General features: G+C 40.3%; 1 protein-coding gene across 5 annotated transcripts in view; it reads right to left on the bottom strand.

The window, feature by feature from the left end:
- PLS1 (plastin 1) overlaps positions 1 to 23,465 on the bottom strand; it is a 116,344-nt gene extending 92,879 nt beyond the window's left edge. For 3 of the 5 annotated variants that reach the window (XM_032346847.1, XM_032346872.1, XM_032346836.1), the window contains exon 1: positions 23,330 to 23,465. The gene's annotated coding sequence lies outside the window, so the exon portion shown is untranslated. The remainder of the gene's footprint in view (positions 1 to 23,329) is intronic. The other 2 variants (XM_032346866.1, XM_032346856.1) reach the window with 1 other exon arrangement.
- Between the last annotated feature and the right edge of the window lie 1,943 nt (positions 23,466 to 25,408).

Raw genomic sequence — 25,408 nt, forward strand, 5'->3', positions numbered from 1 at the left:
ATGTCACCCTTACACGGCTAAAAGGGACTTTGCAGATGTGACTAAGGGCATGGGCCATGGGATGGGGCAAAATATCCTGGATATTCTAGAGAGACCCAATCTAATCCCATGAATTCCTTAAGAGCAGAGAACCTTCCCCTGCAGAGTAAGAAAGATGGAGGAGGAGGAAAGATTCAACGTGTGAAAAGGTCTGGACCCTCTGATGCTGGCTTTGAAGATGGAGTAAAGGGCCATGAACCAATGTCATCATAGGCGACATCTAGATACTTGGAATGGCCTTCAGTTTATATCCAGTAAGAAAATGAAGATATCCAGACTACCATCTCAAGAAAGTGGATTCTGCCAACAACCCGAATGAGCCATGGACAAGATTCACCCCCCAGGACCTTCAGAGAGGAACAACCCTGTCAACACCTTTAGTCCAATGATAAGACCCATGTCAGACTTCTGACCTACAGAAAGTAAGGTAATCAGTGTGTTGTACAAGTCACAAAATTTTGTTAGGGAAGCAACAGAAAATTAATACAGGCTCACACAGTTTTATTCAGAACAGGATGTTCTGGGTCCCTGGGTGGCTCAGTGGGTTAAGCCACTGCCTTCGGCTCAGGTCATAATCTCAGGGTCCTGGGATCGAGTCCCGCATCGGGCTCTCTGCTCAGCAGGGAGCCTGCTTCCTCCTCTCTCTCTCTGCCTGCCTCTCTGCCTACTTGTGATCTCTCTCTGTCAAATAAATAAATAAAATCTTTAAAAAAAAAAAAAAAAAAGAACAGGATGTTCTTACCACCTTGGCCATGAATGGCCCACAAGAGAGAACAGCTATCATTTAAAAGAGAAGCAGAGGGAAAAGAATAGTGTGTCTGTAAGGAAGGGTTTGGCTTTGACTTTCCTTAAATAAATTTTTTCTTCCATTGGATATACACATATATTGGAAGTTAGTCAAATATTTAGGTTAGCAGCTGAAAAAGAAAAACACCACAAAAATGAAAAGATTCAAGATCCTGCCAAGAATGATGAATAGGATGCCTTACTCTTAACCCCACCTAATAGACTGGGACCCAGAGATTACTGCAATAGATAGTAAATGCTGCCCAGCAATTAGGTAAAGTGGTTCTCATTAGCAGTCATAAATTCAACCTGTGGAGCTTATGCTAAATGCAGATTCCTGGGTCTCAGCCCCAAAGGTTATCACTCAGAAGTTTTAAGGGAGAAACCAGAAACATGGAAAAGATCAAAATTCAGAATTTCTAATTTTGTCCTCTAACGAATGATTCATACTGCGGAAGTATTCCCACCAACCATTCTCTCACCAATCACCAAGGACCTCTCCTCTTCTGACCTAGACCCAGCGCAGTTCAGGAGGTACCCCAGGAGCTAGCCCGTCTAGCAAACTAGGTGGTTAAGAGACGTACATCTTGGTATAAACAGACTTAGACTTGATTCTGCTCTTGCTCTTACTGACAGAATGTTCTGGGCAAGTCACTTAAGGTCCCTGAACCTGTATTTCATTTGTATAAAGGGAATGACATGTCTTACCTACCCATATAACTGTTACCCAAATTTAACACAATTCTTGAAACATAGTAACTACTCAGTTGCTGTGTCTATTAATAACACCATTAATTCCATTTTTAGATGAAGTCTAAACAAAATACTTATAAGCAGAGGTAGTTTGAATTCTTTAGCATTTTTCTTTCTTGTATCTGTAACTGGAAAGATTAAGTATTTAACGGAAGAAGCTTCCACAGTAAACTGCATGGAATTGAGTAAGTTTATAAGAGGCTGTATTGTAGGGGGAAATAAATAAAAGAAACCATAATATCTGTATCTCTTTGAGGCTATATATGCCCAACAAGGTATAATTTGATTTCAAACCTCTAAAAAGGTTGGTACAAGCAAAAAAAAAAAAAAAAAAAAAAAAAAAAAAAAAAAAAAAACTTTCCCACATATAAACAGCTAGGAAATTTATCTCTTTATTCATCTTAGAATATAAAATGCCAGTTATGTAGATTGTTTGAAACCAGCCCTATCACTGAGTATTTTAATGGCTAGTGAGACCTCTGCTCTGGTTTGAAGACTCTGAAAATAAATCTGAACAACCTGCTCAAGGTCACAAAGCAAGATAAATAGTTTCAATGTCCAGGTGAATATGAAGAACATACATAATCATGTCACTGAGCAATATACACAATTCAGTAACATGAAACAGAATAGACACAAACAAGAAGAAAAGAGCCCAGCGTCACTGAGTCCATGCTAATGAGAAATGATACTGTCACAGTCAAATGGCCTGCATTTGGGGTCACAACTAGAGAAATTAATCAGAGACTAAAAACTTAATATAAATACATGAAGACTAAATTATGAAGAATAATACTGGAAGGAATACAATACCTATTCCATTATTTTTCTATGATATTTTAGTGTTCTCCCTCTCCCTGCTTGTATTCATTCTTTTGCCTCTCCTTTATTCTTTAGAAAAAAGGTAGGCACTGTTAACAGATGAGAAAAGAGGCAGTTAAAGATTCTTGCTTGCACCTGGTCCTTCTCAGACTACAGTCCTCTAAAGAGAGCAAGATTATCAGCTAGGGGAAACCCATTCTCCTATCTTGTGTTTCCATGAGAGCCTACTGTGAAGGCAGCACTCTTGGCCTCTTCTCTACATTCTTTTCTTATCCTTCCCAAGGGAGGGGCACTGATTTATCTTATTGGTGCGAAGGTAAGTGTCTTGAGTTCATTGACACTTATTCCTCTACTGCAATGATTCTCAAACTTTAACTGCAACAGAATCATAAGACTTTCAAGCCCCACACCCCAGAGTCTCTCCTTCAGTTCATCTGGGTTAGAGACCACCAATCTACATTTCCAACAAGTTTTGAGGTAATGCTAATGCTGCTTGTGTAAGGACCGCTCTGAGAACACACGGCTGTACTGAAGGGGGCTAAAGTGTTCGATGTCATTATCCTCACATGGCTTACCCTTTTCCTCTTTAGCAGTCGCTTGTCCTCAGGACACAAACTCTCCCTTTCAACCCAAAGGCAACTGTGTCCAGCCAGTCTGCCTGGAATGGGATGAACAGAATTTAAAACTTGGGGAGAAAATGCATGAGGAAGACCATTTGGTCATAGACTGTAATCATGGTCCAGTTTCATTGGCAATAAAGTTGGTATTTTAAACTGAGAGGCCTCTATTTCTCAATCAGTTCAGAGAACAAAGAGAAATAAATTATCAGCCCTAGATCCAAGAGCATCCAGCATATGACCATGGGAATGAGAAGGAATTTCAAAGGCTGTAACTTCATTTTGGAAGCAGAGTGACTTGCCTTATCTAAGTCCTAATGCTGAAGCCAAATGACATCAAGTGTGCATACTGAATAATGTTCTTGCTCTTGAAGACTATGCAGGTATCACCAAAGGGCTGTAAATGGAGAGAAGATATAGAACCTTCATGAAATTTAGCCTAGATTATTTCTTTGGGTAGATCACCAACAACAGTCCAGACCAGGTTGGCTGGCTCAACAGCTCCCTCCCCACCCAGCTAAGCAAAGCCCGCTAGGACACTTCTTGACCACCCCTTCTGCCCATTTTCCATCCTTGGGTCTGGCAGCTCTGCTTCCATGCTATGTCCTACCCATCCTACAAATACTTCTTAGTCTTAGCTCTCAAATGACACCCTGGTTTCAAACCCCAGTGTGTAACCAATTTTGCTCCATCTCTGCTCAGCCTCACTGAGCTCCTGGAGTCCATAACAGGATTCAACATCCTCAGGCACTCTTTCTTTGGGATAGCAAATGGCTTTCCTTAAGAAGAGCAGAAAATTAAAATGCAATCTCACAGCAAACAGAAAAATAGAGAAGAACAGTGAAACTCATGCCAGGTCTTGCAGGTCATAACCTCCCCACTCCTGGGGCACCCATCTCAGGGCTTTTGTAACTTCTTCTTCACCACCCTAACAGGCCTGCCTGGCTACCAACAGACAAAATAGCACCCAGGGGCCACATCCTGCCTGGACACATGTCTTCTGTGGCTCGTTAAGTATCTTTTAAATTTTGGAGTGAACATATGAAAATAGAGGATTAACATAAAATTCAGATTTCTATTTTCTCTTTTAAAAACAGGAGGTCAGGGCCCCTGGGTGGCTCAGTTGGTTAAGTGACTGCCTTCAGCTCAGGTCCATGATTCCAGGGTCCTGGGATGGAGCCCCACATTGGGCTCTCTGCTCCGTGGGGAGCTTGCTTCTCCCTCTCCCTCTGCTGCTCTGCCTGCTTGTGCTCTCTCGCTTTGTCAAATAAATAAATAAATATTTTTGAAAAATAAAATTAGGAGGTCTAGGAGCACTTGGGTGGCTCAGTCAGTTAAGCACCTGCCTTCAGCTCAGGACTGAGCCCTATGTCAGGCTCCCTGCTGTGGGGAGAGCTTGCTCCTCCCTCTCTCTCTGCTGCTCCCCCTCCTTGTGCTTTCTCTTGCTCTCTCTCCCGATCTCTGTCAAATAAATTTTTTTTAGGATTGAGAATATCTTCCATTTAGCATAATTTGTTTTCAGATAAGTAAATGGAAGGAATTAACAATTTCAAATGCATTAAATATAGAATGCAACTTTAAGAAAATACTAGAACATTTTATGAAAAAAATTACATGTCATACATTTTGAACACAATATTTTATCAGAAAAATACCAGCAACACAATATTAGAGACAAAGGCAGTTGAAAAAAATCAATTAATCACCTATTATCTATCTATAATGAAAATAATTTGTCAACCCATATTATATACAACATTCAGATAACCAACATAAATACAATTTAGATTTTATTTAGGACTTTAAAAAAATAACATAAAATAAAATCAGGAGGTCTAGCAATACTGACCCTTTTTTCCTACACAGTAGCACTGGGTTAAGCCACAGACAGCTGTGCCCTTTCCATAGGTATAAACAGTTTGCCACAATCCTATGATCCCTGGTTACTCTCATTTACCACAGAGCATATGTAAATGAACAGTAGTAAAGCATGAACTCTACTACCTGCTATTGTTAATTTCCTGAGCTACTCCTGAACTCAAATTATTTGTGCTGTGCTGCTGAGACAGAAACACATGTATTTTGTTTCCTCTTCAGCTGGTACTTGTTTCCATTCTCAGTCCTAAAGCCATAATTGTAGGAATCATAAGTAAAAGGACAAGTGCTTATCCCAAAGTGGCCCAGACTCATGGAGGGTGAGGAGAAAGACAGTAAAGGCACTCGAAATAAAAAGGCAATCCCCTTTCCAATGTCTCTAGTTCCCTAAAAGATCAGGACTCAAGAAAGAAAAGGTAGCCTTATCCTTGCTGTTATAGGAAGAAATTCCATAATCAGAAGCGACCAAATATAGAAATTTATGGAACATGTAATTTTAGATTATATATAAGGCAAATCAAAGTTTGTTGTTTTTGGAAAGACCATCACCTGGCAGGCCTTTTCATATAGAAATAAGCTACACCAAAAAAGAGAAAAGGAGGGGCACCTGGGTGGCTCAGTGGGTTAAAGCCTCTGCCTTTAGCTCAGGTCATGATCCCAGGTCCTGGGATCGATCCCCTGCATTGGGCTGTCAGCCTGCCTCCCTGCTCTCTCCTTGCCTCTCTGCCTACATGTGATCTCTGTCTATAAATAAATAAAATTCTTAAAAAAAAAAAAAGAGAGAGAGAGAGAGAGAGAGAAAAGAAAGAAAGAAGCTACACCAATGAGAAAGGAGAATATTTACCTACTTAGGAAATGATCATAGTGCAATAAAAGTGTACAAAGATCTCTTCTTGTCTTGAATCATCTGTTATTTGCATGTAAAATAAACTGGTTGAAACTCCTGCTAAGCCACCAACAAATGACTGCTGTGTCACAGACACTTGCCCCAGAGTGGCACAAGTTTAGGTACTTTTAAATTCCTGGTCTTTGCCCATAAGATTAGATTAGTGAGTTGGTGTCAAGGGGAATATTTGATTTTTTTTTTAAATATTTTATTTATTTATTTGACAGAGATCACGAGTAAGCAGAGGGGCAGGCAGAGAGAGAGGAGAAAGCAGGCTTCCTGCAGAGCAGAGAGACCGATGTGGGGCTGGATCCCAAGACCCTGGGATCATGACCTGAGCTGAAGGCAGAGGCTTTAACCCACTGAGCCACCCAGTTGCTCCATGAATATTTGATTTTTTAAATCCTTCCTTCTCTTTCTCACTTCTCTCCTTCCAAGGACAGCACTTAAGTGGGAAAATAAAATGTGTTACAATTTCTCTCCTTAAGACTTCCCAGAACAAGAGGTGCCTGGGTGGCAGGGGGCCTGCTTCCCTCTCTCTCCGCCTGCCTCTCTGCCTACTTGTGATCTCTCTCTGTCAAATAAATAAATAAAATCTTAAAAAAAAAAAAAAAGATTTCCCAAAACAAGACTGGATTCTATAGTCCTTTTCCTCCTGATTCAACATAAAACAGATCCCAAAGTGAATCAGAAATTTTCAATAGCCCAAGAATCTTACACAGGTTGTGCTGGCTTTGGAATCTAATAACCTTTCCACTGATTCAGAGGAAGGAACAATGCAGGGAGGGCTAAGGCTAATTTGTGGAATGGCCGGCCCACTGTGATGACTAATGAGATTCCTTGGGGATAGAATTACAGAGTACTTCCACATAATGTTTCACAGGCAGGACAGTTTTTGAAAACTTTATATACAAATATAAAGATCTATATTGTGATTTTGAGCTGGACATGATAAAACACTCTATTGTAAATCTGGCCTTATCTAGATTCTCAGTGATGATTCAGTTAGTTGGGAAAAGAGGAAGATCTCAGCACACTGTTTATGTCAAATTGGAGTCTGAGCTGATTATCTTTGCTCACAGACAGAAACAAGCTAAAATTACATCAGTGAAAACTATTAGAATACTTGCTTCCTAAATGTTTCCTTTTTCAATTACATACTTGCTCCTTAGGAAAAATCATTTTTAAATTTTAGTCACCACTTCTATTTTCTTACACTGTAACAATTTTAAGGAAAAAGCAGTTTAACTACTTTAGGGGCACCTGGGTGGCTCTGTTGGTTGAGCATCCAACTCTTGGTTTGTGCTCAGGTCACGATCTCAGGGTCATGGGATTGGGCTCCACGCTCAGAGCAGAGCCTGCTTAAGAATCTCTCCCTCTCTGTCACTCCCTGCTGTGTTCTCTTTCTCTCTCTAAAATAAGTAAATAAATCTTTACAAAATAAAGGAATATCTCAATAAATCTAAGCTTTGATCATCATCATCATCATCACCTGAGGAGTTATAATGCAAAAAGGTAACTTTTTCTTAGAAGATTCCCTTTATTCCCTTAGAAGAAGAAGATTCAATGAACAGCCACGTACTTCCCCTTCCTTCCAGCAGCATCACATGATTAGTTCTAATCAATGGGCTGTGAGTCACACTAAGCCAAAGCAATTCAGAGCTAGTATGTGATCCTTTAGCTCCTCTTCACCTGCTAAGACAATTTGGAAGTCCCAGGTTAAAACAGCAAAATCACAAAAACCAAGAAATTGGTAGAGATTTCAGGGCTATTTGTTACTGCATGATAGCCTATCCTAACTCATACAGAAAGTATGACCAGAAAGAAACTTTGTGTTAGTCTGTGATCAACCCACTTGGGCCATTTATAAGGATTAGCTGTATCAAGCAGGGAAGTTTTCCAAACCTTCCTCCAGACCTTCTGTGTTACTTTATTATTTCATTTCACATGCATTCACAGGTTATTACCACTCTTTTTCAAAGGTAAGTACTTAAGACCAAATCCTCCATGCTGCTCACTTATTAACAAATTCAAGATCTTACTGAGACATACCATGAGCAATGCACACAAAGCAATGTAACCACTGACAGACCTTAGCTGAATATGTTGTTCTCCTACATGGCTGCTTTCCTGTTTTAGGACCCTCAGGCTTCATTTCAGGAGACACATGCGGCAGTGGAGTTAGTAGGCCAGACAAGATGTCATAGTGACGTGGGCAAAGCTGGCTCTCCTTCGTTAGCAGTCCACAAGTATGCTGTTAATTCGACAGGCTGATTTCAGTGGGGCCTTGAACAGAGACAGATGCTATCTCCTCCAGCTGGCAGTAAAAATATCCAGTATGATAAGGACTCAAGCCTATGCCCTTCAAAACATTACTGATTTAAAACCTTTGGGAACTCTGGAGCCTGGCCTGGACAACAGTAAGGTATAAATTTCCACAGCCCCGGATGCAAATCTCAGCTCAACTACTGACAGCTGCCTGAGTCAAGCCACAAGACACAGCACAGCATCCCCAATACCCAGTTCCCTGCCCCCTTCACAAGGCATCTGTCAGGCTTACAGGAATTGATGGTGGTCACAATACTGACTACATGTTGAAACTTGGTGCCTCAGAACCATAGGATTCTCTTTTTTTTTTTTTAATTTCATTTATTTATTTGTCAGAGAGAGAAAGAGAGAGCAAGCAGAAGCAGGGGGAGCAGCAGGTAGACGGAGAAACAGGCTCCCCCCCTCCCTGAGCAGGGAGCCTAATGTCAGACTCGATCCCCGGACTCCTGGGATCATGACTTGAGCTGAAGGCAGAGAGTTAACTGCGCCACCCAGGCATCCTAGAACCATGGAATTCTTAAAGTCAATCTACATTTCTATTAACTTTATGTTTTATTACAAGCAAAACATCATTCTTGGGTACATTTAAAGCAGTGAAAAATGTGTCTGGGGTTTTACCCTTAGACTAGATGCTCCTTAATGACAGTCACAATAATAAATTCTCCTACTTTATCTGATCGTCTTCCATTGTGATCAAGTCCTTGCTAGAAAAAATATATCTTGAGTTACAGGTCTGTTCATTCTCCAGAAGAAACTGGATTTTTTTTTTTTAATCCCTAGGAATTTCCTATTAACCGTATTTTTGCTGACTTCCAGTTCTGATCGTGTATTTCTATACTCCAAGTAAACTGCACTCATGTAATATTTTTAATACTAAAAACCAATGTCAATGCAGCCTAATCACAAAAAAAGAAAAATCAGACAAATTCCAACAGAGGGGCATCCTACAGTGTACCTGACTTCTACTCACAACTCTGAAGGTTATCAAAAAACAAGGAAAGGCAGGAAAACTATCAGAGCCAGGAGAAGGCTGAGAAATGTCAGCTAAATGTAATGTGTGACATCTTGGTGGGATCCTGCAGCAAAAACAGGACTTCCCGTAAAAACTAAGGAAATATGAATAAACTACAGCTAATCATAGTGTAACAATATTGGCTTATGAATTATAGCAAATGTACCACACTAAGGTAAGATGTTAATAGGTAAACTATTAGTGTGTGTCAGTGTAGGGGCACATGGGAACTCTTCATAGTAATTTCTCTGCAAATCTAAAACTATACTAAAAAATAGAGCTTATTGGGACGCCTGGGTGGCTCAGTTGGTTAAGCAGCTGCCTTCGGCTCAGGTCATGATCCCAGCGTCCTGGGATCGAGTCCCACATCGGGCTCCTTGCTCCGCAGGGAGCCTGCTTCTCCCTCTGACTCTGCCTTCCACTCTGTCTGCCTGTGCTCGCTCTCACTCGCTCTCTGTCTGACAAATTAAAAAAAAAAAAAAAAAAAAAAAAAAAATCTCTAAAAAAAAAAAAATAGAGCTTATTAATAAAAAAATGTTAACCACAATGAGATGTCACTTTCACACAAAAACGGCCAATATAACCAAAAAGATAAATGGCAACCCCTGGTGAGGATGTGGAGGAACTAGAACCTTCATACATTGCTAGTGGGAATGCAAAAATGCTGCAGTCACCAAATAATAAAATAAAGTAGCAGTCATATTGGAAAATAGTCTGGCCATTTCTCAAAATGTTAAACAAGTTACCATGTGACCCAGAAATTCCACCTCTAGGTATATGCCTGAGAAATGAAAACACATGCCCCCCAAAAAACTTGTTCACAGCAGCAGCAAAATTCATAATAGCCAAAAAGTGGTAACGACTCAAATACCCATCAACTGAGCAACAAATAAGATGTGGCAGGATCCACACAGTGGACTATTATTCAGCCATAAAGGATGAAATTTTAATACTCGAACATGGGTGAACCTCAAAAACATTATGCTAAGTGAAATAAACCAGACACAAAAAGCCACGTATTGTATGATTCCATTTATACGAAATTTCAAGAACATGTAACACAAAGTAGAATTGTCATTGCCTATGCAGGGGGTGGGTAGGAAATGAGGAATGTTAATGGATACAGGATGATAAAAATATTCTAAAATGGACTTACAGGGACGCCTGGGTGGCTCAGTGGGTTAAAGCCACTGCCTTCAGCTCAGGTCATGATCCCAGGGTCCTGGGATCAAGCCACGAATAGGGCTCTCTGCTCAGCAGGGAGTCTGCTTCCTCCTCTCTCTCTCTCTAACTCTGCCTGCCTATCTGCCTACTAGTGATCTCTGCCTAATAAATAAATAAAATCTTTAAAAATATAAATAAAAAATGGACTCACACATATGAGTGATTTGAATGGTACGTGAATTATACCTCAATAAAGCTGTTATTAAAAAAAAAAAAAAACAACTCATCATGTGCACCAAGATTGCTGACAGAACACTTTTTAACCCTATTCAAGACAAAGATTTTGACAATGTCTTGTTAATATGAAACCATGAAACCATTAATTTCCCTGATATGTCTTGCTCCTTGATTTTGTAATATCCTTATTATAATGCCTAAGAGCATAACATAATGGAAAGAACATGCACACACATGAGTGACTTTTTTAGATTAAGTAAGCAACATATATAAGGCTTCCTAAAGTGTGCCTGAGATATGAAATAGGATGCAAAGAATATTCCCATGATATATAATAAATTAACTTACAAAAATGAGCATCACAGTGTACTGTTTTAGTATACTTCCTCAAAATGTAGTCATTTCCTCTGAATTACTAGAAAATAACAATGCTTTCAGTTCTCCCGTTATTTATTGTCCTAATCCTATGAGAAATTTAATACTAACCCTGCAGAAAACTTCAATTAGCGCTTAGTCTCCCATAGCACAATACATATCACGTAGGTAAAATATAACTCAGTAAAAATTTAGCAAGGTGAATTTTTTTTATTCTACACATTCCAGATGTATATTAAGAAATACAATAATTTAAAAAATGAAACTACTTCATTCAAGTTGAAAAAGATGAATTTTTGCCCATATTAATCCAGCCTAATTTCATGAAGCAAGAACTGAATCAGAGTTCAACAACAGATTTGAACTGCATGGGTCGTTATATGCAGATTTTTTTCAATACAATACTGTCAATGTATTTTCTCTTCTTTATAATTTTCTTAATAACATTTTCTTTTCTCTAGCTTATTTTCCGGTAAGAGTACAGTGTTATAATACACATAACCGCCACAATATGTGTTCATTGACTATTCATGTTATCAGTAAGGCTTTTATGTCATTGGTAAGGTTTTTGGTCAACACTAGGCTATCAGTAGTAAAGTTTTTGGGGATTCAGAAGTTATATGTGGATTTTTCACTGCAGGGGTGAATGGGGGGAGGAGGTGAGCAACCCTAACCTCTACAATGTTCAATACAGCACTACTGTACTGCTAACGTTAGACGAATTGTGAAACCTAAGGTAGAATAAAATTACTTTTGGTTCTTGCTTTATTTAACTGCAGGGAAAAAGGTATCTAAGCCTCTAACCGATCAGTGTATTAATATTCATTTCTCTGAGCATCTCTATCAGCCACTTTCCTACTCCTAATCAGATTCTTCCTAAGACAATATAAAACACTTCGAGAGGAATATAACCTCAATTTTTTAATTTAAATTCAATTAAGTAACATATAATGTATTATTTGTTTCAGAAGTACAGGTCTGTGATTCATCTATCTTATATAATATCCAATGCTTATTACAACACATAACCTCAATTTATATGTGTCAGTTTACTTCAGAGGTGCAGTTTTACACACAACATTATCCACATGTAAAACATTATTAAATATTATTTAAGTCATTTCTAGAATTAGTTTAGAATGCATGTGAATCTACAAAGATCCTTGGACTTTGAACTCAAGCTGTGCTGTTGTGCCTCATGGATAAACCTGGGTTAGCTCTTAAGATTTACAGCCAGTAAAACAGAAGGGGACTTAGCAGTCTAAAAAAAAACCAGGGGGCGCATGGCCTGCTCAGTCAGTAGAGCATGTGACTCTAGATTCTGGTGTCGTGAGTTTGAGCCCCGCACTGGGTGCATAACTTGTAAGTAAGTAAGTAAGTAAAATAAGGCACCATGGCTCTTAAGTCTCTATAAGTTAAGTAGAAGGTAGAAAATATTAGGTATACGACAGTTGGGGGTGGGTATAGATGCATCCATTCGTTAACTCCTTTTTATATATTCATTCAACAACTTATCAATTTCCAACTATGCAACAGACAATGGGGATACAAAGTTAGAAAGATACAATCTTGCCCTCAAGAAGCTCTCACCAGGGGATAATGTCAAGGAGGAGGTATGGAGCACGGGAGAAGCAGCAGCAGCTCATACCCTAAACGGCCATCCACATCTTAGCCCCAAGAATTTCAAATAAATCTTAGTGTTATTAAATTTTTTTAAGTGACCTGTTAAAAAAGTTTTTATTTATTTATTCCTTTACTCTCTATACCACAACATGGGGCTCAAACTCAAGATTCGGAGATCAAGTGTCCCATGCTTTTTAGACTGAGCCAGCCAGGCACCCTGTTGGAAGATTTTAATCTAAAATGTGTATGGTACCTTTTAATTTAACTATTTTATTTTACTTAATCCACAACAAAATACAAACCACCACTAGGTTCAGATAGGCTGCATGCCTTTCCCACCTCTTGAACCTCTTAGCTGTGGATTGTGGGCAAAGGAGAGTCAGTCAGCTCTGTCCCACTCACTCAGTACATTGCCTCTTTTATCAGTCAGCTAGCAAATGGTAGCACCAGGGTGGCAATTTCCACTCACAAGTCCACTGTTTTTTGCTTTTCCCCCCCATTAGTCCTCAGCACAGGATACTTTGTAGGGCATATACACAGAAGATTCTTAAAATCCTTAATGAGACAGAAATGTCTTTCTCATTTGTAGCCATCTGCCAAAGAGCTAAACAAAAGGGACCACTTGGCCTTAGTGCCCTTTAATCCTCAGCACTAAACCAGTAGACATTGCCCCATTTATAGCTGAAGCAATTCTGAGGAGACACCACATTGTCATTCACCTTTACCTTTGGAATCTTTCAGCACTTGGGAGTCAGCCTGAAAGATCTGCTTAAGACACCATATTTAAATCCTTAGCCTTAACTTTTCAATTCCCTTGTCTTCCCAGAACAATCCAGAACAAGCAGTATAATTGCTCAACCCAGTAATGTATTTTTGTCTCATTTTTATCATTTGTCTCTGAGAAACTGAAATTAGTTGTTCTTTACATTTTACATATTTCTGAAAGACACAGAAGCCGTTAATGATAGATTGATTTTTACAAATCCAAAAGTTGACTGAAATACACATACTAAAATCAGAGCCAGGGAAAAGCATTTTTACGTGTTTATCCAAGAGTCTGAACTATAGATAAATGCACTGTAAGAAATAGGGTTCCTCCTTTTCTGTTTGTGTTTTGATTCAACATGGACTACAGAATAAAGCCCAAATCCCACAACCTCATACTCAAAATGCTCCACAGCCTTCCCTAAATGCCTTTCCAGTCTCATCTCCCTGCACTTCCCCCAAATGAACTAGAATATTCACCCTTAGCTGCACTTGCACTGCCCTGCCACACCTCCATTCTGCGGTTCAGTTGCCCCCGTGTCTGGAACACGTCCTCCTCTTCCTCTCCCTAGTGACTGGTGAGCACCTGCCATCCTTCAATGCTTCCCTCCTTCAAATTCCCCTCCCTCCATTATTTGCTTTATATAGACAAATGCTCCCTTATTTCAGATGGCTTACAAAATGCATAAAACATCAGAAGACAGTATTAATCATCAATCCCTTAACTCTGTCCTTGCTTGCCCTAATTGCTACAATGGAAAGTGAGCCTTCCTCCACCTCAGGCCCATCTCTCTTGGTTTCTATCATTCCTACAACATGTGGCACCAACTGCCCTGTGCTGGAGCTAGGAACTCATTCCTCTTAACCCTCCTATAAAACTTCAAGAGGGCAGAGAAGGAACTTTCCGCCATTGTGTACATCCTACCTTTCAGCTCAGAGCTTACAAACTATTCCAAAAATATTTGTTGAACACAGTTTAACATTACATCCAGATTACCAAAAATAAAAATCCAAGCATATACTCTGTGAATATACTAGTCATTCATACTTGGTTTGGGGTCAACACCTAACTTCCTCTAACTGATGCTGGCTGTTCAGCTTTCCATGGGTGGAATGGCCATACTGGCTAAACAGCAGTTATTTATTTAAAAGTATGTAATAAAAGCAAAGGACTGATTTCTTGGGAGAACAAGGTGGGTGGGGTATGGAACTGATAAGGAACTTCCAGGGAACAGCAACCACTTAAAGAAGACTAATTAAAAAACAAAACAATGGGGTGCCTGGCTGGCTTAGTTGGTAGAGCATGTAAATCTTGATCATGAGGTCATTAGTTCAAGCCCTACGTTGGGTGTAGAGATTACTTAGAAAATAAGCTTAAACAACAACAACAAAACCTGAAACATCAGTTTTGTGAAGATAGTACAGTTTCAAAAGAAAACCATTTCTTTCTAGCTCATCTATCACACATTCCCTTCATTCTAGTCCATGGTTTCTCAACGTGTGGTTACCAGATCAGCAGCCTTGGCCTCACCTGGAACTTGCCAAAATGAAACTCTCCAGCCCATACCAGACTTAAAGAAGGAGAAACTCTGGAGTTGGGACCTAGCAATCTGTTTTTCACTAAGCTCTCGAGGTGATTCTTAGGCATGCTCATGTTTCAGAACACATTCAAGTACCTGCAGCTTCCTGAATAGGCCAGCTCTTTCTAGTCTCCATGTTTTCTCCCCTACTGAACCTTCTCTAAGGAATGCTTTTTCCTCCATCTATTCTCTGTAGATTGAACTTGTGTTTTCAAGGCTGGGCTCAAAAATCTTGACACCTTCCTCAACCCACTGATCAGAATTAACCGCTCTCGACCTGGGCTCCCCCAAAGCTTCATTCTGCCCTTTCTCCCAGTGATCACTCTTGTCCCAGGCTGTCCATGTGTCTGCCTGCTCCATCTGACTGAGAACGCATGAATGTAGGGACATGTCTCACTCACAGCCTAGCCTCCAATTCACCTCCTTTTATTCAGCTGCAGCCCTTGGATTTTTTCAGAGGAAAGAAAATTATTCTTCTGCAGCAAGACTCTAACTGACAATGAAAAGACTGTTGAGAGGCATCCAAACCCTCTCGCCCTAATGGAGATTAATAAATATCTTATCAAGAGGGATCTGGGGGCACCTGGGTGGCTCAGTGGGTTAAAGCCTCTGCCTTCAGCTCAGGTCATGATCCCAGGGTCCTGGGATCGAGCCCCACATGGGGCTCTCCGCTCAGCAGGAAGCCTGCCTCCCCCTCTTTCTCTGACTGCCTCTCTACCTACTTGTGAGCTCTGTTAAATAAATAAATAAAATCTTTAAATTTTTTTTTTTTAAAAGAGGGATCTGAAGTTTAGGGGGCAGTCGTTGAAGGCACCTCTGGTAACAGAGAAATCCCTTAAAGAGCTCCATAGTCAAGACTTAGCTACAAACTTACTTAGGATCTTCTAAAAACCAAATATAAATTTGAAATTATTCCCTCTGATCAAAGAATATGGATTGAAATGAGCACAGATTTGGAGCTAGACTGAAGATCCAAGAGGACAGGATCCTGCATCTGTCTTGGCTATGACAATGGTCCCAATGCTGAGCCCTGACAGTTTGTCAAATGCTGTGAAGATACAGATGTGTGTTCCATCCCTGTCTTTCCAACTAGGTAACCTCAAGCAGGCAAGTCATTCTCAAAGTCTTGGCTACTTATCAGTGAAAGGCAGCAAGGTCAGAAAATTATTATAACTATCAATAAATACCTTACTCCTTACCTTACAGTTTCCAAATTGCTTTCACATTCTCTGTCTTATGTGATCATTAAACATGCAGCTGCAGAAAAGGACTCCTTTCTCATGGGGTCAGACTTTGACCTCCCATCCATGCCCCTGATCATAGGCCAATGGATTTCAGATATCTACATTTTAAATTACCCAGCTCATGTTGATTGATCACTACTCAGTCAGAGATTATCAAGTTACCTTTTTCCATTGATCTTGAGTTTAACTTGGGCTGTATGAGGATAAGAAAAGGGATAAAGCAGGGCGTTAAGCCTCTGCCTTCAGCTCAGGTCATAATCTCAGGGTCCTGGGATTGAGCCCCGCATCGGGCTCAATCTCAGGGTCCTGGGATTGAGCCCCGCATCGGGCTTTCTGCTCTGTAGGGAGATTGCTTCTTCCTCTCTCTCTCTCTCTGCCTGCCTCTCTGCTTACTTGTGATCTCTCTCTCTCTCTCTGCCAAATAAATAAATAAAATCTTTAAAAAAAAAATAAAAAGAAAAGGGATAAAGCAAATAGCTATTATTGTTGTTTTTCCAAAATTAATTCACTTGCATGACAACTTTGCTAAAAAGCATCATTGAATTTATGTGAGCTGTGTTTCACAGCTGGTACCATGAACATAGTGCCAGCTGTTAACACTGACCTGATAACACTTAAACTCTGCCAGAACTAGGCCACTCTTAAAAACACCATCTGAACCAAAAGAGTGTCCCAGTGAACCTAAAGCTGAGGAGAGAGGAAGGAAAAAGCAGACTTCATCAGGACAAAATGCTGAGAAAGCCTTTGGATTAAAGAATTCAGGAGTCTGAGAAATTTGGGTTTATTACCAAAGGTTATAAATACTAACTTGATATTGAGCTAAAAGTTCAATTATGTACTAACTTGGTACTGTATTCCCACCAAATTATTGATAAATAGCAATTAAAACCTAAGCAGAGACCCACTTATCAAACCTCAAAATTCTACTTTGCATTGATTTTTATCTATAAACAGTAAGTACACTTCGAGTATATATCATCAAGGACAAAAAAAGGACAGCAAATATAGCTACCAAGAATGGCATTTAAGATGACAAAGTGAAATGAAACAAAAACTTTCCTTGTGCCTTTGATCATTCACTGTAAGTGAGTTGGTTCTGAACCTGCTTTTCTTTTATTTCAACAATTTAATCTAGGTTCTGAGCACCAGCTATGGAAACAATGTGTGAATTCAGCCAGCACTTTCTATCTAATGCATTCAAACTGTTTGATCAACATCAGTTTTAGGTCACAGATTGTCATGCATCACTTTGGATTTTACAATTGTGATCTGTGGGATAGGTTTACTCTTTAATTCGTAGAGTGCAGAGGGCCCTACATGAGCATTCATTGTAGGGAAGAAGGTTTAGGCAAGACGACCTTGGCCCAAGGCTTAATTACCATGACTGATCCTCTTCCACACATTTACCAATGTTTCGATTCCAAATTCAATTCAAATTCTATTTTGACAGCATGATTACAATCTCGTTTCTTGGTTCTCCAACAAATTGAAGGAGATTTCATCATTTCTTAAGTTTAAAAAAATGCTTTATTTCCTAGATCTTTAAACAATTTGAGTCTTTCAATAATAAAATAAATAGGGTAAATGCCAACCATTCCCCTAAAAACCTTTTGCTTTTTATCACGAAGAAGGTCCCCCATAAACCTTTCACCTTACAAAGACATCCAGCTACCTTACTATTGGAAAAGACAGTTTCTCATATCTCCTCTGTGGATGGCTTGGATTTTTTGAAGGAGGCATGTCTATGTGAAGTGAGTTATCACCGAAATATTCCCGTAGCTTTATAGTTCTGAATTTCTTAAAAGTTTCTTATAAAGTCTAAGTCCCCTCACACTGGACTTTGTGAGCAAATAACCTGAAACTTTCCTAAAAAAATAAAATACTCTCTGATAAGGAGCACCTGAGTGGCTCAGTCAGTTAAGCGTCTGACTCTCGGTTTCAGCTCAGGTCATGATCTCAGAGTCCGGAGATGGAGACCCACATTGGACTCGATGCTCACAGTCTGCTTGCCCCTCTCCCTCCCCCTACAACTTGTGTATAGGTGCTCACACTCTTTCTAAAAGGTAAAATCTTTAAAAAAAAAAAAAACTTTCTGATAAAACAAGTGTTTGAAACAAGAAACTCTATAGTCATCACTCTAACACACACCCTTTCTGTGCCCACAATGTTACTAAAAGGCAACTTGCTTTTACAGAAGACATGTTACATACTTCTCACCAAAAACAGCCAGTAAGTACTTTGAGACACAGGAACACGGAAAAGAAGACGATCAAAGCTGACACAGCCTCACGTCTCATGATCTTTTAGGTCAGCAAAATTTCTAGCAAACTTGTACAGCCATTTTATGACCTATAAACCTGCCTACAGTACAAAGGCCTCTTTCTCTTGGTCCCTGATTTTCATCATCATCAGAAGAAAACGTGGATTTGGATCTTTGTTCAGGGAAAGAGCTGGGTGGTAATGATGAGTTCTTGGATGTTGAGAAGAATTGAAATGGGCGGAGGCCAGAAGCCGGTGGCCTTTCCTTTCCTATCCAGTGCACATGCCCTGGGAAAGCACAGAACCAGGAAAAGGTGAAGCAGAAGCAAGCAATGGAAACAGGACTTAGCACAGGGAGGAGAAGAACGCTCTCAGTGGGATTCCATTTCCAGACACGCATGAGGGAGTAATAAGGTTCATCAAGGAGGTTGAGAGGAGGCACTTTCTCAAGGGCAACTCACTGGTCAAATCTGGGGACTGCCAGTCCTGACTCTAAATTATTTGTCTCTGACCTGGGGCCTTCCCTGAGGTCTCTACACGCACCTTCAACTGCAACAAGTCCACACTCATCTCAGAACTTACTGATCTTGAGGATCCCAGAAGAATGAGTTCAGGTCTGGATTCTCCCTGGGGGTTTTGACCAGGGTTCAAAGACCTGAGATCAGGATAAGGGTCAAGACCCACAGTTATTCAAAGAGCTTCCAGCAGTAAATCCTGCCACCCCAGGGGGAAAAAATCATTACAAACATGATCACCTGAGAGTCCTTAAACTCATACACAAAGTGAATTTCACACACCCCCAACTCAGAGGCATCTCCTGGATCTCTACACCAATTCACCTTCATTACCACTGCTCTACCCCCTGAAAGAGGACAGGAGCAGAACAGAAATAGCTTTATGGTGCATCCAGAGAAAGAGTTGCTGATCACCTTATAATGCCTTGAGGGTAAAAGGGGAAATAAAGACTAGGTGGAATAATTTTTAAAATAAAAACAAAAACTGGTAAGATTCACCACTGCTGTTTTGTTTTCAGATTAAAGTCTGGCTGAGAATATTGAGTTTCACCACAGCTAAAATCTGTCATCATTCTCAGCATCTATTAGAGTTACCACAGATAAAGCTTTGCATTTTGTTAAGATATTTAATTAAGTTATTTGAGCTCTCCATGCCTGAAGACAGGCAGGCCTGGGATCAAAACTTACCTCAACATTTGTCAATTGTATGACCTGAGAAATGTAACTTTATCTAAGTCTCAGTTTTTCCATCTGTAAAGCAGGAGTAAAGACTTAATGACATATCACTTATAAAGTGTTTAGAACAGTGTCTAGTGCATGGAAAATATTCTATAATCCTAGTTACTAATATTACCATTATTATTTTGAGAAAGATCCAGAATACAGTCATTTTATAATAGTGCTAGGGTATATTATTCTAGAATGCAATCTTTGGGGCATTTTTTTAAAGTGTATGAGACATTATCTTCAACATACTACCTGACTTTGCATTTGGTTGTCCAACCAATTTTGACTATACCACGATTTAAAAAAAAAAAAAAAAAAAGTAATCCCTCTATACCTGGCCAACCCTTCCCCTCCCTCTGGCAAACCATCTCTCAAGCTCTGTCTCTCCTCTCGACCACTCTCTCTCCCTGACTCCTTTACAAGAATAAGCATCACTTACCAGTTGAAGCTGGTGGTCAACTACACTGTGAATGTTAGTGTAAAAATGCACTATCAACAGCTCCGTCAATGCTGTGCACAGCCCAATGAAAAGGTTGTGTTTTGATTTGCAAAATGGTATCTGCAACATCTGTTCCAGGTAAACAAATATCTCAAACCACCTCTTGACCTTATTTTGGGTTCAGAAGCATTGTCTTCTGTCTTATTTTTCCAAGTGGAGAATCTGATCACAATTCTCTCTCAACCTTACCCCCACAGCCATTGCTCTTCACCTCCCAGTAGTGTAAAATATATCTCCCAAATACACTCGCAGTCCAAGGACTTTGGGCCCCTATGTTTGTGTCTTCTGTTCCAGAGAAGGTAAGCTACCACGTCCTTTCCAGACTCCTCCTCAACTCCATCGTGCAGATGCCCAGGACTGCAGCCTCACCCCCCTCACTCTATACTCAACCTGGAAATGACCAGTCATCCCTTGGGTCTCAACGCTTCCTATAACACAGACATCCTCCCATTGGCCACCAAGTTCTCCCATTTAGATTGGCCTCTGAGGGTTTTCGATCCACAGTACATCTCTAACTGGAGTGCCCTGTTGCCGATTCAAATTAATCTTGAGGCAAATAACCTCAAAAAGTTAGAGATAATGAAATGAGCTAGTAGTGAAGAGATGGTGTAGCCAGAGCCTCTGTTCACACTAACTAGCTTAGTTAAGCATAACTCACTTTCTCTTCTTATAATGAAGGGATGGTCTGGATAAGGCACTACCTGATAGCTCTAAGATCCTAAATGTCCACCTTCCCCATGCCAAAAAAAACACTTATTTATTCATACAACAACTACTGAGCATCTAATACTGCAGAACTACATGCCTAGCATTGTGAGGGATTAAAGATCATCCCCACAAAAGCTTGTCATCTAGAATATATCAACTGTAAGAAACGTTAAAAGATAAAGTCACAATCAGAAGTACTTATAAGGTAAAAACATTATAAGCCCATTATCAACACACCAAGCCTGAAACTGATTTTCAATATGTCTTTTCTTCTCTGCATCTAGTCTTTTACCAAAAGCTTTTTACTTTTCCTTTACATCATTTCTTAAATCTGTGCTTTCCACTAAGCTCTTAAGGGTCACATGCTTAAATGCAGGCTTGGGCAACTCTCCGCTCTGTTACGATTTTACCCCTTCACCAGCACTCCCCAAACGGATCCATGAGCTCTCATCAAAATATGAGAATCACCCCCATTAGGCTGTTTGACTTGGCCACTGTCCTGCTATTCCACTAAGGTGGCCTCCCCCGTATTACACGATATCCACCTTAAATCCCTATACAAGGGGTGCTTGGGTGGCTCAGTTGGTTAAGCGTCCGACTCTTGGTTTTAGCTCGGGTCATGATCTCGGGGTCATGAGATCCAACCCTGCATCATGCTCTGCACTCAGTGTGGAGTCGGCTTCAGATCGTCTCCCTCACCCCACTCTCTATCTCAAAATAAGTAAAAAAAAAATCTTTTTAAAAAATCCCTTTACAAAATGAGCCATACTTCACCTCCCACAAACAGTGGCTGAGAACATACTTAGTGCTTGGTGCTGGATGGGATGTCTAAGTCATAGGTTTTAAGTTCTAAGAGCTTACAAACTGATCAGGAAGTTGACACGTGCTAAAATATAATAATCAGGAATACTAAAGATGATGCAGACACCAGCAGCACAGACAACAGTAATACATGCTATAGGGTTTGGAAGAGGGAGAGCTACTTTCTGGCTGCAGTAATTAAGGAAGTCTTCAAGAAGAGATCACACCTGAGTTACACCTCGCAGTGTGAGCAGAACTTCAGGAAAGGAGGCAAAAAGGCATTCTGAGGCAAAAAGGCATTCTAAGCCAAAGGCCAATGTGACTGAGGCTAGAAAGGAGGGAGGTTTCAAAATCAGCAAATTTGTAGGTGGGGCTTGAATGAGAGGGCACTTTTTGAAAGGTTTTTATAGGGTTCAATCAAGCTTAGTAATAGGAATGACTAATTTTCAGATTAAACCAGAGTAAAAGAAGGTAGAAGAAAAAAGTAATGTTTAAAAATCTACCCAAACTGTGAAGAGAGTATTATCAGGGGGATGGTAAAAAGAGCCCTAAAATCAGAAAACCTGGGCCCTAGGCCCAGCTTTGCCAAGGAGGGGCTCCAGCAGCCACAGCAAGTCATTTAACCTCATTGGTCTCGGTTTTCTCATTTGTAAACTGAAGCAGCTGAACTGGCTGACCTCGAAGGTCTCTAACAGTCCGAAACTAAACCAACTGTATATTATTTCTGCCATTAAAACATTCATCATGGGAAGGGGAGAAGCTGGAGGGAAATGCAGATTTGTGTTCCTTTTTCATATAGGTTTCTCTTCCTGAACTAAAAATTTCTTTTTTCCTAAACTCATTAATTCGCTATATATGTCTCCCACATCATAAATTTAACTTTACCTAAATAAAGTTCAGTGTGTGCCCCCTGATCTAAAATTTTATGACTCACAAGTTATCCAAGAAATTTGTGCAACGCAGCTGTAGCCTCCCACAAGTGTATCCAATACCGCAGCCCCAGGGTAAAATATCTGGGTATGAGCCGTAAAATGTGATAGGGTAAATAAAGGACAGAAAAATGAGAACTCTTGTTGCTCATCTAAAATATCGCTTTCTTTTAATAGCACCAAATTAAACCTGAAATAACCGTAATGTAGAAAAGTAAGGGGCAGGGGTGGGGAATCTTACATTTTAAAAAGTTTCTACTTTAAAATGCTGCTGAAACGCGTAAAGTGTTTGGCACTGAAATTCGCTGAAAGTTGACATTTTTTACGCCGCATCCAGAGGCCTCCTGCTCCAGGAAGGCAGCAAAACCAGAAACCACGAAAGCGATTTCACTTCAGCCCTATTGATCCTATGCACCAAAAGACCAAAAGCAAATAAAATCACTCAACAGAATTCGAGTGGAACAGGCTGGATCAGAAAGCCTCGGCAGCAGCCACCCAAAGTTTAAAAGCGACAGGGGGATATAGAAAAGTTAACAAAATGCCTAACTTCAAGCAGGGAATCATAATTCAGTTCACAGGCTTACTGTGTAAGCAGCATAAATGCATGATTTAACACCTGCCCGCACTCCATGCTGCTGGGACTAGGCAGGTGCGCACCCAGAGGTCTGAGGACGCCGCACTGCACAGCCGGGCGCGGGGAGCCGCCTCTCGAAAGAGGGAAATCGGAAAGACTCCCCTCGAGCCGCTGTGCGCCAGCGAAGAAGTAAATCTTTGTTTTCTACCTACCGTTCCAGCCTTCCTCTCAAACCCCACCGCCGCGACGCGTACCTGCCGCAGCCGTCGAGCCCGCAGCTCCGGTTCGGGTTCCCGAGCACTCCCAGCTCCACTCTGCGGATACCTCTCCGCGGCCGCCGAGCTGCTGCGCTCGCGCCACTACGCATGCCCGGCCGGCATCCAGGCCAGCAAACCCTAAATCCATTTGCCAGGTTTTAGCTGCGGCTCCTAGGGGAGAGGACCCAAGCCCTGGAGCCTGAGTTCCGCCCTAGAGTGGAAGACAAGTTACAGATGCTGGGAGGGGTGGATGGACGCTGCGGCAACGTTATCCCTATTACCCTCAGTTACTCAGTACGTACTCCACCAAACCTAAAGCTAACCATCTACATAATTGGAATGAGCTTAGCTGAGTGGTCCTAAAACTTGAGCGTGGATCAGAATGAGCGGGAGGGCTTGTTAAAACACAGATCCCGCAACAATTGTTTCAGATTCAGTTTGCCGACAGTGAGGCCCGAGGATTTACATTTCTAACACTTTCTTAGGGGAAACATGCTACTAGTTCTGGGACCACACATTGCCAACCCCTGGTCTAGAAAAAAGATATTTGATATTAAAACAGGAACGTTCTTTCAACCCCCCACACTCCCCTTCTAGGATTTCACATAACATTTCCTCTTCATTTAATGGCCACACCTGTTTTAAAAATACATACATACATACATACATACAGCTCACGCTCAAACAAAGGTGGGACATTTCCTCTAGCATGTGAGTCAGGTAAATGGAATGCATCCTAAAGAGTTTGGGCATACTTTTTCTGTAGCATAATCTATAGCTGTGGTCCCTTCAACTCTCCAGGCAACAGGAGAGTTCCTGTTTTGCTGCCTCATTAACTCAAAACCCTGTGTACCCCCTTAGTGTCTAGGGCAATACCGGGTATCAGGGGGACCAGAGAGATGAAGAAGAAGGATGTTGAAATTATTTTAGGAACCCAAAGGAAATGATAAGCAACTAAATATAGAAGTAAGTAAGTCAATAAGGATTTCTACCTGCTTTCTAACTAGAGAAATCAGTGAATTTAGTATCCTTATCTAAACCCAGATAAGGACTACATAAATTCTCACAAAGTATTTCTTTAAAAATCAAATACACCTCTGCTGTATAACCTAGCCATTCCATCCATAGGTATTACCCCAGAGAAATTAAAACATACATTTACACAAAGACTAACACCAATGTTCATAGAAGCTTTTTTTTTTTTCCACAATAAGCCCCAAACCAAAAGAAACCCAAATGTTCGTCAACAGATGACTGAATAAACAAAATGTGGTACATCTATGGAGTGGAATAATACTCAGTAACAAAAGGAAAGAATTATTCATACAGGCTTCAACATAGATAAATCTAAAATCATTATTATGCTGAGTGGAAGAGCCCAGAGACAAATGTATGATTCCATTTATAAAAGAAGTCCAAACTAACCTATAGTGACAAAAAGCAAATGAAAAATCACCTGGAGTCAGGGGTGGAGGGAGGGATGAACTGCAAAGGAGCAGTAAAAATCTTTTGGAAATGATGGGAATCTTATCTTGATTGTAGTAGAGATTTCACAGGGACATACAGCTATCACAATTAAACTACATACTTTAAACTTATGGAATTCATTTTACATAAATTATTTCCTAATAAAAATAAGAAAAAAATTAATCAAATATTCCAATGAGCTCTTTACTTACTGGGAATATTGATCAAGATAAATTCATGAGGAAGCATAGACCCTAGATATGGTGTAATCTGATTTGAAAGGAAAACAAAAAATAAAAAAAGAAAGAAAGAAAAAGGAAAAAAAGAAAAAGATAAAAAGAAAGAAATCATCCTCTGTAGAAAAGCAAAAAAACAATCAACATAAAATGTCTGAAACAACTCATCTCTAAAAATAAACAACCCCAAGATGTCATTTGTAAAGCTATTGCTGATTAAAGTATTTCCCAAAAGTAACTCCAATTAGAAAAGAGAAAATAAAGCACATCATTATAAATGCACAGCCAAGGGTACCTGGCTGGTGCAGCTGGTTAAACATCAGACACTTGG

Source organism: Mustela erminea, chromosome 1 (genome assembly GCF_009829155.1).
Source record: "Mustela erminea isolate mMusErm1 chromosome 1, mMusErm1.Pri, whole genome shotgun sequence".
Lineage (NCBI taxonomy): Eukaryota > Metazoa > Chordata > Mammalia > Carnivora > Mustelidae > Mustela > Mustela erminea.